This window comes from Acomys russatus, chromosome 6 (genome assembly GCF_903995435.1).
Source record: "Acomys russatus chromosome 6, mAcoRus1.1, whole genome shotgun sequence".
Classification (NCBI taxonomy): domain Eukaryota; kingdom Metazoa; phylum Chordata; class Mammalia; order Rodentia; family Muridae; genus Acomys; species Acomys russatus.
This window is the reverse complement of record NC_067142.1, coordinates 48,507,022-48,520,485: the sequence shown is the minus strand read 5'-3', so window position 1 is coordinate 48,520,485 and position 13,464 is coordinate 48,507,022.

The following is a 13,464-nucleotide window of genomic DNA, read 5'->3' as shown; positions in this document are numbered from 1 at the left end:
GAGTGGTTCGGTTTGATTTCCCCATCACGAGATGTGTGCTCACCTGTGGGAGAACATTAGCTTTCTCCACAGAACAAAATGGGAGCCCCTAGAGCCTGGCGTGCCCGCCTGTGTGTTTCCATCACCAGAAAATGGTGCTGGCATTGAATCCTGAGATCCAAAGAGACCGACAGCCACAGGGTTCTAAATGTTCAAGTCTATTTAAAACCTGACCAGTTGACAGAACTAACAAAAGCTTGTTTCTAAGATTGCCATAATTAGGAACAAGAGTCCAGAAACAGACCCACCCATTCATGATCAATTGCTTCCAAACATAGGTGTCACAGTAATTCATTGGGGGGCAGGGGGAGTGGTACCTTTTGTTTTTCATTTGTTTTGAGACAAAGTAATCATTGTTTCTGAAGCTATCAGGAAACTCACTAATAGCTTGCGTGGGCTGTCCTCTTACTCACCGTTCTCCTACCTCAGCCTCTGGAGCCCTAAGGTCACAAGTGAATGCCAACACACCCAGCATAGATTGTCTTTTCAATAAATGGCGCTGCTGCTAGATGTGGCAGGTCCAGACCTGTAATTCCAGCACAGAAGGTAGAGCCAGAAAATCACCCTCAGCTACCTAGCAAGGCTCACATAAAACCTTGTCTTGAAAAATAAAATCAGGGGCTGGGAGATGGCTCAGTGGATAACAGCATTTGCTGAGGAGTTTGAACCCCAGCACCCACATACAATCTTGGTGTGGTCACAAGTACCCCAGAATTGGGGGACACATTCCCAACATGTTACTAAAAAATCCCACATTCAAGAGAAGGACTCTCACCCACCCAAGACTTGTATCCTATCCATGGCAATTCTACTCATGAACTCCAAAGGCATACACTTCCCAGACGTCTGTCACCTGGAGAATGGCTTAGCAGTCATGGTAGAGCTATATGACGTAACAAAAGTGACAGAAAGGATAGATGCAACAAGGAAGCATACCTTCAGCATTTGGCGAAGCGAAGGGTGCCAGTCACCAGATCCCATTCTGTGACATAATGGAAAATTACAAAAAAAAAAAAAAAAAAACAAACCCACAGATTGGTGCTGCAAAGGAGTTGAGCTGAGAAAAATTACAAAGGGCTACAAAGTCAATCCTAGAGTTATTTTTAAATACAAAAATGAAATATAAGATAAATATGAAGTATAAAATATGTGCCACAAAACAGATGTGATATGGAGAAGTTTATTATAGTGGTAGAGGTGCCCCCAGAGAGAAAGAAAGAAACAGAGAAAGAGGAGTGTGTGTGTGTGTGTGAAAGAGAGAGTGAGAGAGAGAGAAAGAGAGAGAGAGAGAGAGAGAGAGAGAGAGAGAGAGAGAGAGAGAGAGGAGGTGGGTTTGTCCTTTTATGTACTCCTGGACAGGGGGACTGCTGGTGGCAGGCAGGTAATTATGTCATAGGTTGCTAGGCAGACTGAGGCAGTATACTAACACTAAGGATACATCAAATACTTTTAAAAGATGTCTTTTGTGTTGTTTAATTATACCTTAATAAATCTAACTAAAATGAATCTTCAAAACCAGCTTAGCTCATAGAAACTCATAAACTTGGATGGTTTTATTTATAATTAGTGACAATTTATACCTACAAGGTATAAATTTTACATTTACTCTATAAAGCTAGGTGTGGTGGCTCATACTTATAACCCCAGCACTCTAGTGGGGTACTGAAGCAGAATTATCATGAATTCAAAGTCAGCCTAGGTAACAGCTGCGCGCGTGCGCGCGCGCGCGCGCACACACACACAAACACACACATTTTCTGTATAAATCCCTTACCCTGTTTGGGTTCCTCTACAGATCACTAGAGTCCTCCCAGTAACTTGGCTACAACAGACCAAAGAAAAAGCCCCATCCTTCACAATGTAACCACTTTTCTAAAATGAAATTCTGGGAAGGGGGCGTCCCCTCCAAAGCCCACCGAAAGCCTTTCTCCTTCTCAGTCTTCCAGACTCATTCAGCACAGGCTTCAGAAGGTGACCTGATGACCCCAGCTTAGCTCCCTGATCTCATTCTTTTAGACCTCACATATATTCTGCCTGCCACACTGGCCTGTAAGTACCTAAGAAGTTTTGTCTTCCTACCCATAGTTTCTTGGGTGGCAGCCATCCTGAGGGCCTCACCTCAATCCCTGCATTTATCCTAGTCCCTAGGGCAAAAGGATACTCAGTTCCTCTTGAGAAGTGGAGAAATGAATCCCAGCACTCAGGAGGCAGAGGCAGGTAGATCGCTGTGAGTTCGAGGCCAGCCTGGTCTCCAAAGCAAGTCCAGGACAGCAAAGGCTACACAGAGAAACCCTGTCTCGAAAAACCAAAAAGAAAGAAAGAAAGAAAGAGAGAGAAGTGGAGAAATGTACAAAGGGAGGTAAGTAGAAAGGGAGGGAAGGAGGAAAAGAAAAATGGAGAACTAACTTGAACAATGTCTATATATGATGACATAGTAACCAGAGTTCCCCTATCCTCCCTTAGCTAATTTTTTTCATCCATGTGGTCAACTTGGCTCACCAGTAAGCCCCATGGTCTCTTTATTTCTTATTCCAAGGGCCTCAGTGGTCTCCTGGCATGGGAACCTCACCTCTCAGAAACGCCCACCCAGGGCCTCCAGCATTTGTCCTTCTCTGAGCTCTGCTGTTCCCAAGCTCCCCAACAACAGCATCACTGACTGTACCAGCCCCCAGCCATGGATCCCACTGAACAGTTCTGGTCGGCTCCAGCTATTGCCTGGGTCCAGCCTTTCTTTCTCAAACAGCTGAAGTCTGGATGGCCACGTATTGGGATAATCTTTATCTTCTTCTTTTAAGGTTTGTCACACTCCTTTTTCATACCCTCTGACAGGGACATCCCAGGGGGATGATTACCATCCCAGTGGACTTTAGGGAGGGCCAGCTCCTCCTCCCACAGGTGGTGTCTCCTACCTGGGCAGCTGGATGGCATCTTCCATAGGAAAGGCACCATGTCCTCGGTGGGAGATGAAGGCTGATGCTCTCTCCTCACACTCCTCACAGGCTAGTGGGAAGCTTGGGGAAGAGACAGTTCTATGAGGAAAAGAACATTGCCTTGTTCATTTGCCTGTGGGTTCCCTCCACCCAACGCTGTGACTGGAACACAGGAAAAAGTTAAACTTGGCCTTCTTTTATTATTATTATTATTATTATTATTATTATTATTATTATTATTATTATTATTATTTTCTTTTTTCTTTTTTTAATATTTTTATTAATTCATTCATATTACATCTCAATTGTTATCCCATCCCTTGTATCCTCCCATTGCTCCCTCCCTCCCATTTTCCCCTTACTCCCCTCCGCTATGACTTTGACTGAGGGGGACTTCCTCCCCCTGTATATGTTCATAGGTTATCAAGTCTCTTCTTGGTAGCCTGCTATCCTTCCTCTGAGTGCCACCAGGCCTCCCCATCCAGGGTACACCTTCTGAGTGAATGGGTGTGCGCGTGTCCTCTGTATGTTCTCCAGCACTCACCCCAACCCTTGGCAACTACTGAAGAGTAAAAGGAGGAGAAAGGAACAAAGCAATGTTGAATAGGCATTCTCCAGACAAAAGACAGAAAATGAGCCAGGCACAATGGTGCATGCCTGTAATCTCAGCACTCAAAGAAGCAGAGGCAAGAAGACCTCTGTGAGTTCAAGGCCAGCCTGGTCTATAAAGTGAGTCCAGGACAGCCAAGGCTACAGAGAGAAACCCTGTCTTTAAAAGAAGCCGAGAGAGAGAGAGAGAGAGAGAGAGAGAGAGAGAGAGAGAGAGAGAGAGAGAGAGAGAGAGAGAGAATATGAATGAATGAATATGAGACCCAGAATTCCCAAGAGCAGAGAGAATGACATCTACCCAAGTATGGAGCTTTCATGAAACACAGCTTGTTGAAAATGGTCCGCAATTTTACCTGAAATTATTTTAAAGATTTACAAGAAAATGTCAGAAGGCCATCTCAGTTTTCTCACATCTTTCCCTTTTAGTTCTATTTCTGTTGCTCTGATTAAATGCCTGTCAAACGCAATTTAAGGGAGGACGTGGTTTCTTTTAGCTCACAATTCCGAGGTTCCATTCCGGAACCACGGAGATGTGAGAGCAGGAACTTCAAACCGCTAGTTACATCACATCCACAGCCAAGAGCAGAGAGAAATGAATTATGACCAATAAGTACACTTGCTTGACTGCTCCTATATAACTCGGGGACCCTTGTTAGGGGATGTTGCTACCCACAGTGGGCTGGATCCTCCCATATAGATTAACAAGAAAAGCCTCCACAGACCCACAAGCAAAGGGATCTAGGCAATGTCTTGAGACTTTCTTCCCAGGTGATTCTAGGTTATATCAAGTTGACAAAACTAATTGTCACACCCTTCTACTATCAGCTTATCTGCTTCAGAATACTGTGTCCTTTGTTTGCAAGAGAAATACTTTGGTCAAACTAGCTGAAAAGAACCGGCAAGTTCTCTAAGTGTTTCTATGCATAGATGTCTTTATGGCTATCCACTGTGTTCTAGTTTGTCTTCTGCTGCTGGAATAGAACACCATGACCAAAGCAGCCTGGGAAGGAAAGAGCTTATTTGATTTACAGATTACAGGCCATCAGTGAGTCAAGCCAAGGTCAAGGAAGTCACAGCAGGAACAGGGCGAGGCTGCTTACTGGCCTGCTCCCTGGCTTGCTCCACCAGGCTTTTGTATACAGCCCAGGCCTCCCTGCCCAGGGATGGCACCACTTGACGTGTGTGTGTGTGTGTGTGTGTGTGTGTGTGTGTGTGTGTGTGTGTGTCTGTGTGTGTGTTTACCTGTGTATTGATGTGTTTTCTAAAAGGGGAACAAATCTTAGTAAAGTTCTGAGCAATACAAAATGCAGCCTTTCCCTGATTCTACAACAGACATCTTCCTGGAAAACTTCCTGCATTTGAAAATATGCTACAAATCCTCCATGTTCCTATGCCAAGAGGAGTTCAGTTTTATTTGATCAAGAGTCCAAACGGAGCATCCAGCAGGCATGTGGGAAGAGGCAGTTCTCCCAATGGTCACTGCCCAGAACTCAGTAGAGGCTGTCCGGCATGTTCCCCTTTCTCCTATTAAGTGCTGGGACCATTCTAGATAGGCCAAACCTCCAAACTCTGCTTCAGAAAGAATCGATACCCCAAAGCTTGCAGACTTGGAGAGATGAACAGCATATTGGAATCAGCTCCGTTTCATCGGGCACAGTGAAAATGAAACATTATGTCAATGTGATTCCCTGTGACTATCAGATTTGTTGAGGTTTTGTTCCAAAAGATCAGAAGTGACTGGGCCCTGGAGCAAGGGTCTGGGCATGGCGGCTCAAAAGGCAAAGCCCTTTACCCCAGGGACCTTTAAGACTGACTTTACCTCTTAGTTTCTTTGTAAAAGGAGGAAAGAGAGCTGGGGAGATAGCTCAGTTGACAAGCGTAAATCCTGAGCCAGATTGCAAGAAGCCAGGTTAAAAAGCCAGGTGTGGTAGTGTTATGGTTGTTGTTGTTGTTTAAAGGTGAATTGCACCTGAGAAATGACACCCAAGGCCTTCCTTTGGCCTCCACACACCTGCACAGGCACCTGCACACATACACATGATAACTCTCTCTCTCTCTCTCCCCCTCTCTTTCTCCCCCCTTTTCTCCCCCCTCCCCCCTCTCTCTTTCTCTCTCTCTCTGTCTCTCTCTCTCTCTCTCTCTCTCTCTCTCTCACACACACACATACACACACACACACGGAGGAATAAAGGGAGAAACTGAAAATGAATGGAATTTAGCTCTGCCCCTTTCATTTCCTGCCTACTAATAGCATATGAATGAGTCACAATGAAACATTTATTAACTGTCTCTGCAAGTGCTTTTACTTAAAATAGTCCCCGGCCATTTTTCTTTGCTACTCTGACACTGGGCAGCCAAGATGGTGGGCACTGTTTCCAAAGAAATGTGCCTGGAAAAATCAGGTCTCATTGGGACTATCTAGTTGGGACCCTGAGTCAAAGCACCACGGGCCTCTTCTCAAACTTAGAAACCAAAGAGACAGGAATGCATAAACCGCTGCTAGGAACATCCAGGCTGCAGCCTGGAGTCTGCACATAGACAGCTGTGAATGCAGACTAACAGAAATCCATAAATTTACCCAAGACAGTGTTGGCTTTTTTTCCCCCTTTTTCTTTTTTTCTTTTTGCAACTTGACTGTGTAGTCCTCTTGTGTAAAGTTTGCATCACAATGTCAAAAATTGAATGAACCCGCAACCTTCTTCCCCAGATCCCACCCTCCGGACATTTCATTGAAGACACCTAACTGCCTAAATCCCAGCATAGTTTCTTAATGGACTGTGGTGGGGGACTAAATAAAAAGCACTGAGCACCTCCACGTGTATAAAAAAGAACAGAGCGACAAAAACGAGTGAGATGTCTGCCTCCCAGGACCCCAATGTCAGCAGTGTCTCCTTCTCCATGTCTCTGAGATGGTAACCCACTCTGGGCCAGCCCCTTACTTTTTTCATTTCCTGAGGCCCCACGACTTCATCTCCTCGTCTATCCCAAGCCATTTTTAACCATCAGACTGGGAAGGATCTGACCTGACAGGACAATTAAATATTAATACCTTGATTGAAGAGTCTGTGTCAAATCAATTAAAAATAGGACATGTGGGGGCTGAGGCAGCTTTCATCTTTTTTCTGTCAGGGAAACTCTTGCTTTCCTGGGGACTGGAGACTGATTCCGGGGAGGCGTAGGGGCCCCGCTGTGTGGTGGGTCACCGTCCCTCTCAATGAGCCCATGTGCCTGAGCTGATGTGGTCCTTGTCCTCCAAAGAGCATGGGAAGGGACCCTGTGGGCCATTCCCCACTCCTCCATCAAAATCTTCCTGGGAGAAGCTGCCACACCCTGGGCCGTGTACATCACACATCTGTGATTGTTTGCCTTTTTAGAAATGTGTGCTGCGTGGTAGCGTGTGATGAAGCACACTGAGGGTGGGCTCTTTCTACACAGCTCCTGACCTTGCCTGGAATAGTCGGTGCATTTTTAACCAGCTGACGAGATCTGCCTCTGTGAACAGCAGCAAAAACATAGAGCTCACAGGCATTGCATGTCAACTCAAGGTGGCGCGCGGCGGGGGGGGGGGGGGGGGGAGCGGCACAGCATATGTGGAGGGCAAATGGGAATGTACACTCTTGTTTATTTTCTAGAAAGAAGCTAAGTGGCAGCTATTCTGGCCCCTGAGATACACTGGTGGCCTCTTCAGTGGAGGGCAAAAAGATGCTGAACTTGGCTTTCTGGAAATAGCCAGGCCTAACCGCAGACACTGTAAGCTACCTACTTCTTATGAGTATCTGACTAAAAGTGCACAAGCGATCTGTGGAGATGGTTTTTCTAAAGCTCTGTAACCCGGGGATTTGTCATATGAACCCTTAGGCAGAAACCCTCGTGTGCCTTCCCTCTTCTTCCAGGCAGCCGTTAATTCTACCACAGCTCGTGTCCTCATCCTGCAATGTGTCAGTGTTTGCCTTTCTGATCAAAGGACCCCTCCAAAACCATGCTACTCTGCCTCCCTACCACAGTGCACTGCTCCCTGTATGCTCCCTTATAGCCCTCCACTGCATTTTCCCTTTATTTGTGCGTGCGCGTGCGCGTGCGCGTGCGCGTGCGCGTGCGTGTGTGTGTAAATGATTGCTTTAACCCGTCCTGTCCACATCATCTGTCTCATATGTCAGGGGCCTCAGCAAGATTTGGCAAGCCTTTGCTCACTCAGAATAGATGGGGTTTTTCCCCCTTTAATTTAGGTTTATGAGGGTTGCACGCATGTTCTAGTGTGCGGGTGTATCGTGTGAGGGTATCATCTGTGTGTTCGCACATGCGGAGGCCGGAAGCTTACAGCAGATATTTCCAGGCCACTCTCTCCTCTTTACATGGAGGGAGAGTCTCTCGCTGAACCCGAACCGCATTGATTGATTCAACCACTTTAGCTGACCAGAGCCATACGCGGCGCCTCTGTCTCGGCTTCCCTAGAAGAAGTTCGTGACCAGCTTGCAAGTGCGTACTGGCTCAGCGAGCACTTTATCTACTGAGCCATCCCTGCCGCCCCAGGCCAGGCCTTTTAATTGGACTTCCCTCCCACGTTCCCACTCTTCCGGGTTACTTAGCGTGAGCGCCAGATGAAGAGAAAAAGTGAGCTCCCCTGCCCTGTTGTGTTTGAGAGCCATGGGCAACATAAACTAAGCTGAGTAGAAACAAGGAAGCAGGAAAAGCTACAGGCAGAGCCCTAGCAGCCACTGCCAAGAACATCCACAAAGCCCGGGGGCAAAGGCCTCCAGTACCACGTGGTCTATAGCCCCTTTCCGTAACAAGTCACCCCAGCACTAGCAGGCATAAAATGATAACCGAACATCCACAGTACCTGCGGGCCAGGAATTGAAGGCTAGGTGGGCTGATGGTTCTGGCTTAGATGTCTCCTAAGGCAGAAGCCAGAGCGGATACCATCTGTGAGCTTCACTGGGACTGGAGGGTCCACACTTCCACACATGCGACTATCGACAGTTTCTCACTGGCTATCCGCAGAAGGCCTCAACCTCACCACCGCTGAGGGTCCTCATAATGTGGTAGCTGACCACCACCACCACCCACCACACCCCCGCGCGCATCAAAGAGACAGTTGCAAGGCACTTCAGGCTCATCTCGGAAGTCGCTCTGTCCTTTCCTCTCTATATTCTGTTTTCTGGAAGTGAGTTACTACATTCAAATTACAATCCACTATAGAATTCAACTGTCTCTTAGAGGGGAGGGAAAAAAAAGCCAAAGGGTGTGTGGGACATATTTTAAAGTCACCACAGCAGCTGGTATGGTGGCCTCCGCGGCCATTGCCGGATACAGTTTGGTAGGCGAGGTTGCATGATACACAGAACAGCTGGTGAGCCGAAGAATCAGACATCCCAGACACTAATAGCTCAAGGCCATCACTCGTCAGCTGGATGAATTCAAAGAAAACGTACTTGCTCTGGGCTTCACTTTTCCCTTTAGAAGCAAACGCTGTGCGAACCGGAAATTGATGTCAGTCCCTCTTCTGTGCCACATGGCTGAGTGCTCGAGAAGTGACGCTGTTATGAAATTATCCAGTGTGTCTCTTAGTCTTTAATCTTCGAGTAATTCAAAATTATTAGGGCAGGCAGGGGGGCCTACAGTCAAGATGTAAAGTGAACAAATTAAAAATTAAAATAAATTATTAGGGCAAGGTATAAACTGCCGTATATAAACTATATAAATGACAACAAATGCTACCTAACCTAGTGGGTTTTTTGATATTCACTTTAGTTTAGCAACATTCACCTTATCAATATTCATCAACTTCTGGGGTGTATGTGTGTGTGTGTGTGTGTGTGTGTGTGTATGCATTAGAGTGTGTGTGTGTGTATAAGAGAGGGGTCTCTAAAGATGTAAAATTCAGTTGTGTTTTTATTCATTAATTTTTTATGTGTGTGGGTGCTTTGCTTGTATGATTGTACACCACACACATGTAGTTCCCACCGGAGAAAAGGGAGGTGGAGCCCTGGAACTGGAGTTACAAATGGTTGTTAGGCACCCTGTGGGTGCTGGGACTCAACCCCAGTTCCTTTGGAAGAGCAATCAGCGTTCTTAAGTGCTGAGCCATCTCTCCAGCCTCCCCCAAAGACATTTTAAACAACTTACAATATTACCAATCGCAAACCAAAGACACTAAAAATATAACTTTAAAAATACGCAAGAAGAAATGAACATGAATGCATGAATATGCAAAGCACACTCCAATGAGAAAAGAAGTCTAAAATGAAGAAGAAAATAACAAATTGAGACAAAATTGAGATGTAACCCAGCGAGCAGATTACCATGACGAGTGCCTTTAGGAGATGCTGAACTTGATTCTAGAGGAATATCTCCAAGAAAGTTGCCACAGAGGGATGTAGAGCCGTCACTGAGAGAGTATGACACTGCTTTTATAGCTTGTTACATCCCATGTGTGGGTGAAGTTGTGATCTCATACTTCAAATCTGGGAGTCTCGATTCAGAGACAGTAGAGTGACCGGATTCTCCCTAAGAGTATTTAAGCAGGGATCAAGCAAGGCTAACAACATTGACTTCATAATAGGTCTTCAGCCGGTACCCTTTAATGTTTTCCCCTTTTACATGATTGGAGCCGTGCTGGAGCTGCTGGAATATTTGATTGACAGCTGTCAGACACTCCCCCTTGCCTGAGTGCTTTGAACAATTCATGGACTCCATTTGAGGCTTAAAATCTGCTGCCTCCTCAGGGAGTCCTGTAGAAGAGTAGTGGGAAGGGAGGATAAGAAGGAAAAGAATGCCGCAAGAAGACCAACAGAGTCAACCAACCTGGGCCCATGGGAGCTTACAGAGCTAGAAGCACCAGCCAAAGAGCATGCTTGGACCAGACCTAGGACCCCCTTCACATATGTAACCAATGGGCAGCTTGATCTTCATGTGGGTCGCCTAATAAAGGGAGCAGGTGCTGTCTATGACAGGGACTCTGTTGCTTGCTTTTCAGTCACTTCCCCCTAATGAGAATGCCTTGCCAGGCCTCAGTGGCTGAGGATGAGCTTAGTCCTTATGCAACTTGATGTGGTGGGGTGGGTTGGTGGGGCGGGGCTCCCCTTTTCTAAGGGGGGAGGGGGAGGAGGGTGGCGCAGGAAGCTGGGAGGAGAGGAGGAAGGGAGCTATGATTGGGATGTAAAGTAAATATATAAATTAAAAATTAATCAGCTGGGTGGTGGTGGCACAGGCCTTTAATCCCAGAAGGCTGATCTCTGTGAGTTCAAGGGCAGCCAAGGCTACACACAGAAAAACACTGTCTCGAAAAACTGAAAAAAGAAAGAAAGAAAGATTAAAAATGTTGCCTCCACGGCTACTCCTAAAGCTGCAAGGTCTGTCTGAGGAGGCCTGGCTGTAGTTGGTCCAGACAACTTGCACCAGCTCTGAGAGGCTTCACCTCAGTGATGACAAAGCTCAGTATCCTCCTCATGACTCCTACCCTCTTGGGAAGATTCTCACGGGAGTACCTGCTTCTCTCCCACTCCAGTGACAGAACAAGCCTATGAGTAGTGTGTGTTTGGAAGAGTTAGAACGCATGCGCATGGGCAGCTATGTGTTAGCTGTAGGTTCAGAAGCTATGCACGAACTTGCCATCCAGCCTTTCCGGCTATAGAAGCAGCTTGTTTCTCAGGCTCTTTGTGTGGAGCTGGGAGCCTTGCCTTCCATTGCCCTTCAGTGTTACCTTAGGCCCTAGTAAAGCTATGGTGGTTTATATGAGACTGTGCCCCATGAGCTCAGATGCTTGAACACTTGCTCCCCAGCCGGGCAGCTCCAAGTAAAATGCTTTGCCTACCTCCAGCTCTCTCTCTCTCTCTCTCTCTCTCTCTCTCTCTCTCTCTCTCTCTCTCTCTCTCTCTCTCTCTCCTTCATGACTGTGAGTGCTCAGCTTCCTGCCCCAGCTACCATGTCTCCTGCTATCACGTCTCCACATCATGATGGACTCCTAGCCCTTCGAAAACTGTAGGCTAAAAAGAAACTCTTCCTTTTATAAGTCGCCTTAATCAAAAAACAAAAAACAAACCAGCCAACCAACCAACAAACAAAAAACCAACTAATACAAAGGCTCTCTCCTGAGCAAGCTTTCATTGCTTATTTGTGAACTACAGAGAGGGTGGGGGGGAGGGAGGGAGCGAGCGCAAAACCCTGGGACTTCCCACTCAACAATAACAGAAAAAAAGACAGTCAAGGAGCTCCAGAGACTACGTGGGAATAGAAAACTACAGAGAGCTGAGATGGCAGAGCATGAGACTCTGAAAGTCAAAGGTAAATGAGTACCCAAGACCGCAAAGACTGCATGCCCCTCAGAGAGCCGCCAGGAGCCGCCAGGGGTCCCAGACGATGAAGATCAAGAGGGTTGGAGACTTAAATCCTGGAGCAATCTCTGACCTGAGCACCCAGAGCTATAAGCCTATAGTTTTAAAAGCTCAGAGCAATAAGCCTGTCATTCTCAGGACCTAGAGCCACAAGCCTTTAGCTTTGAAAGCCCAGAGCTTGCTCTGACCTGAGCGCCTAGAAAACCTGAATTAATAAGCATCTAATTTTCAGGTGATAAGTCTCTGGGTCGAAAAGCCTGGCCATTAAGTCTCTGGTGTTCCACAATTCAGAGCTCTGAGCCGGCATTTCCAAATGTTTTAATGAAATATGTTAAGATTCTGCAAGAACTAAATAACTTCTAGCCTAGAAGGTCCCTTTGAGTACTTTCACCTCAAGGACCTGTAATTTTGTCTTCATTTAAACCAAATAATAAGGCCAGGAGGATGGCTCAGTAGGTAAAATGCTGCCTAGATCCACGGAATCCATGAAAAAAATGTTAGGGTTGTAGTGGTGCGTGGTCCCAGTGATGGAGAGGCACAGACAAACTCCTTGAGGCTCTTGGCCAGCCAGCCCTGCCTGATTGGTAAGCTCCAGGCTAATGAGAGACCCTGTGTCTTATATTTTTGGCTCTGAACCTAACCTTTAGTGCCCTAGCCATCTCTCCAGCCTGAGAGATGCTGCCTCAAGACTTTGTTCTTGAAGATAGCAATCAAGGTTGTACATTCCCTCGTGCACTCAAACATGCACACATGCACAACAATGGATGATAGATAGATAGATAGATAGACAGACAGACAGATAGATAACTGCACCCCCTCATGCATACAAGTAGTAGTAGATGCACACATGAATGACAGTCCCCCAAACATATTTCTTTGGAAAAAGGAAATTTTCCTAAGCCACTCGGAACATCTGTCTTCCTTGTAGAATGTGTCTTTTTCTCTGTTATGCTGGTAGCTAGCAAGACAGTCATTCAGGCCCCAACAGCATATTCCTGTCTTAGGCATTTATGTCATGAAAATTATTTATACATTTATGTAATGGAAAATATCTCTCCCCAAATTCTCCTACCCATTTGTTTATCTTCTTGTTCTTTACCCAAGGTATGAGTCTCTCTGTATTCAAAATATCTTCCATTTACACATTACTTTAAGTATTTTATGGTTTTTAAAATTTACCATACAGAGTGAATAATTGTAAATTTTCCAATTTTAAAGAATTGTATCTTGCCAGAACCCAGAGGCAAGAAGATCATGAGTCTGAGACTAGCCTGGGCTACATTGTGAGATCCTGTCTCACTACAAAGAAAAACAATGAAAGAATTGTCTCTTGATACAGCTCAGATATGCTGAAGGGTCAATATTGAATCTGCATGATAAAACTTTCTAATGATTTTTTTTTTTTTTTTGTAAGACTGTTCCAGAATCTGGCCGAATCACTGGCTTCACCTGGAAGTAGTCTCAACAGCAACTGGGATTACTCAAAGTCTGAGCTGAGAACTGCAGTTTTCCTTCCTGGGGCGGGATACAAAGCAATGGTGACTCACAGGGCA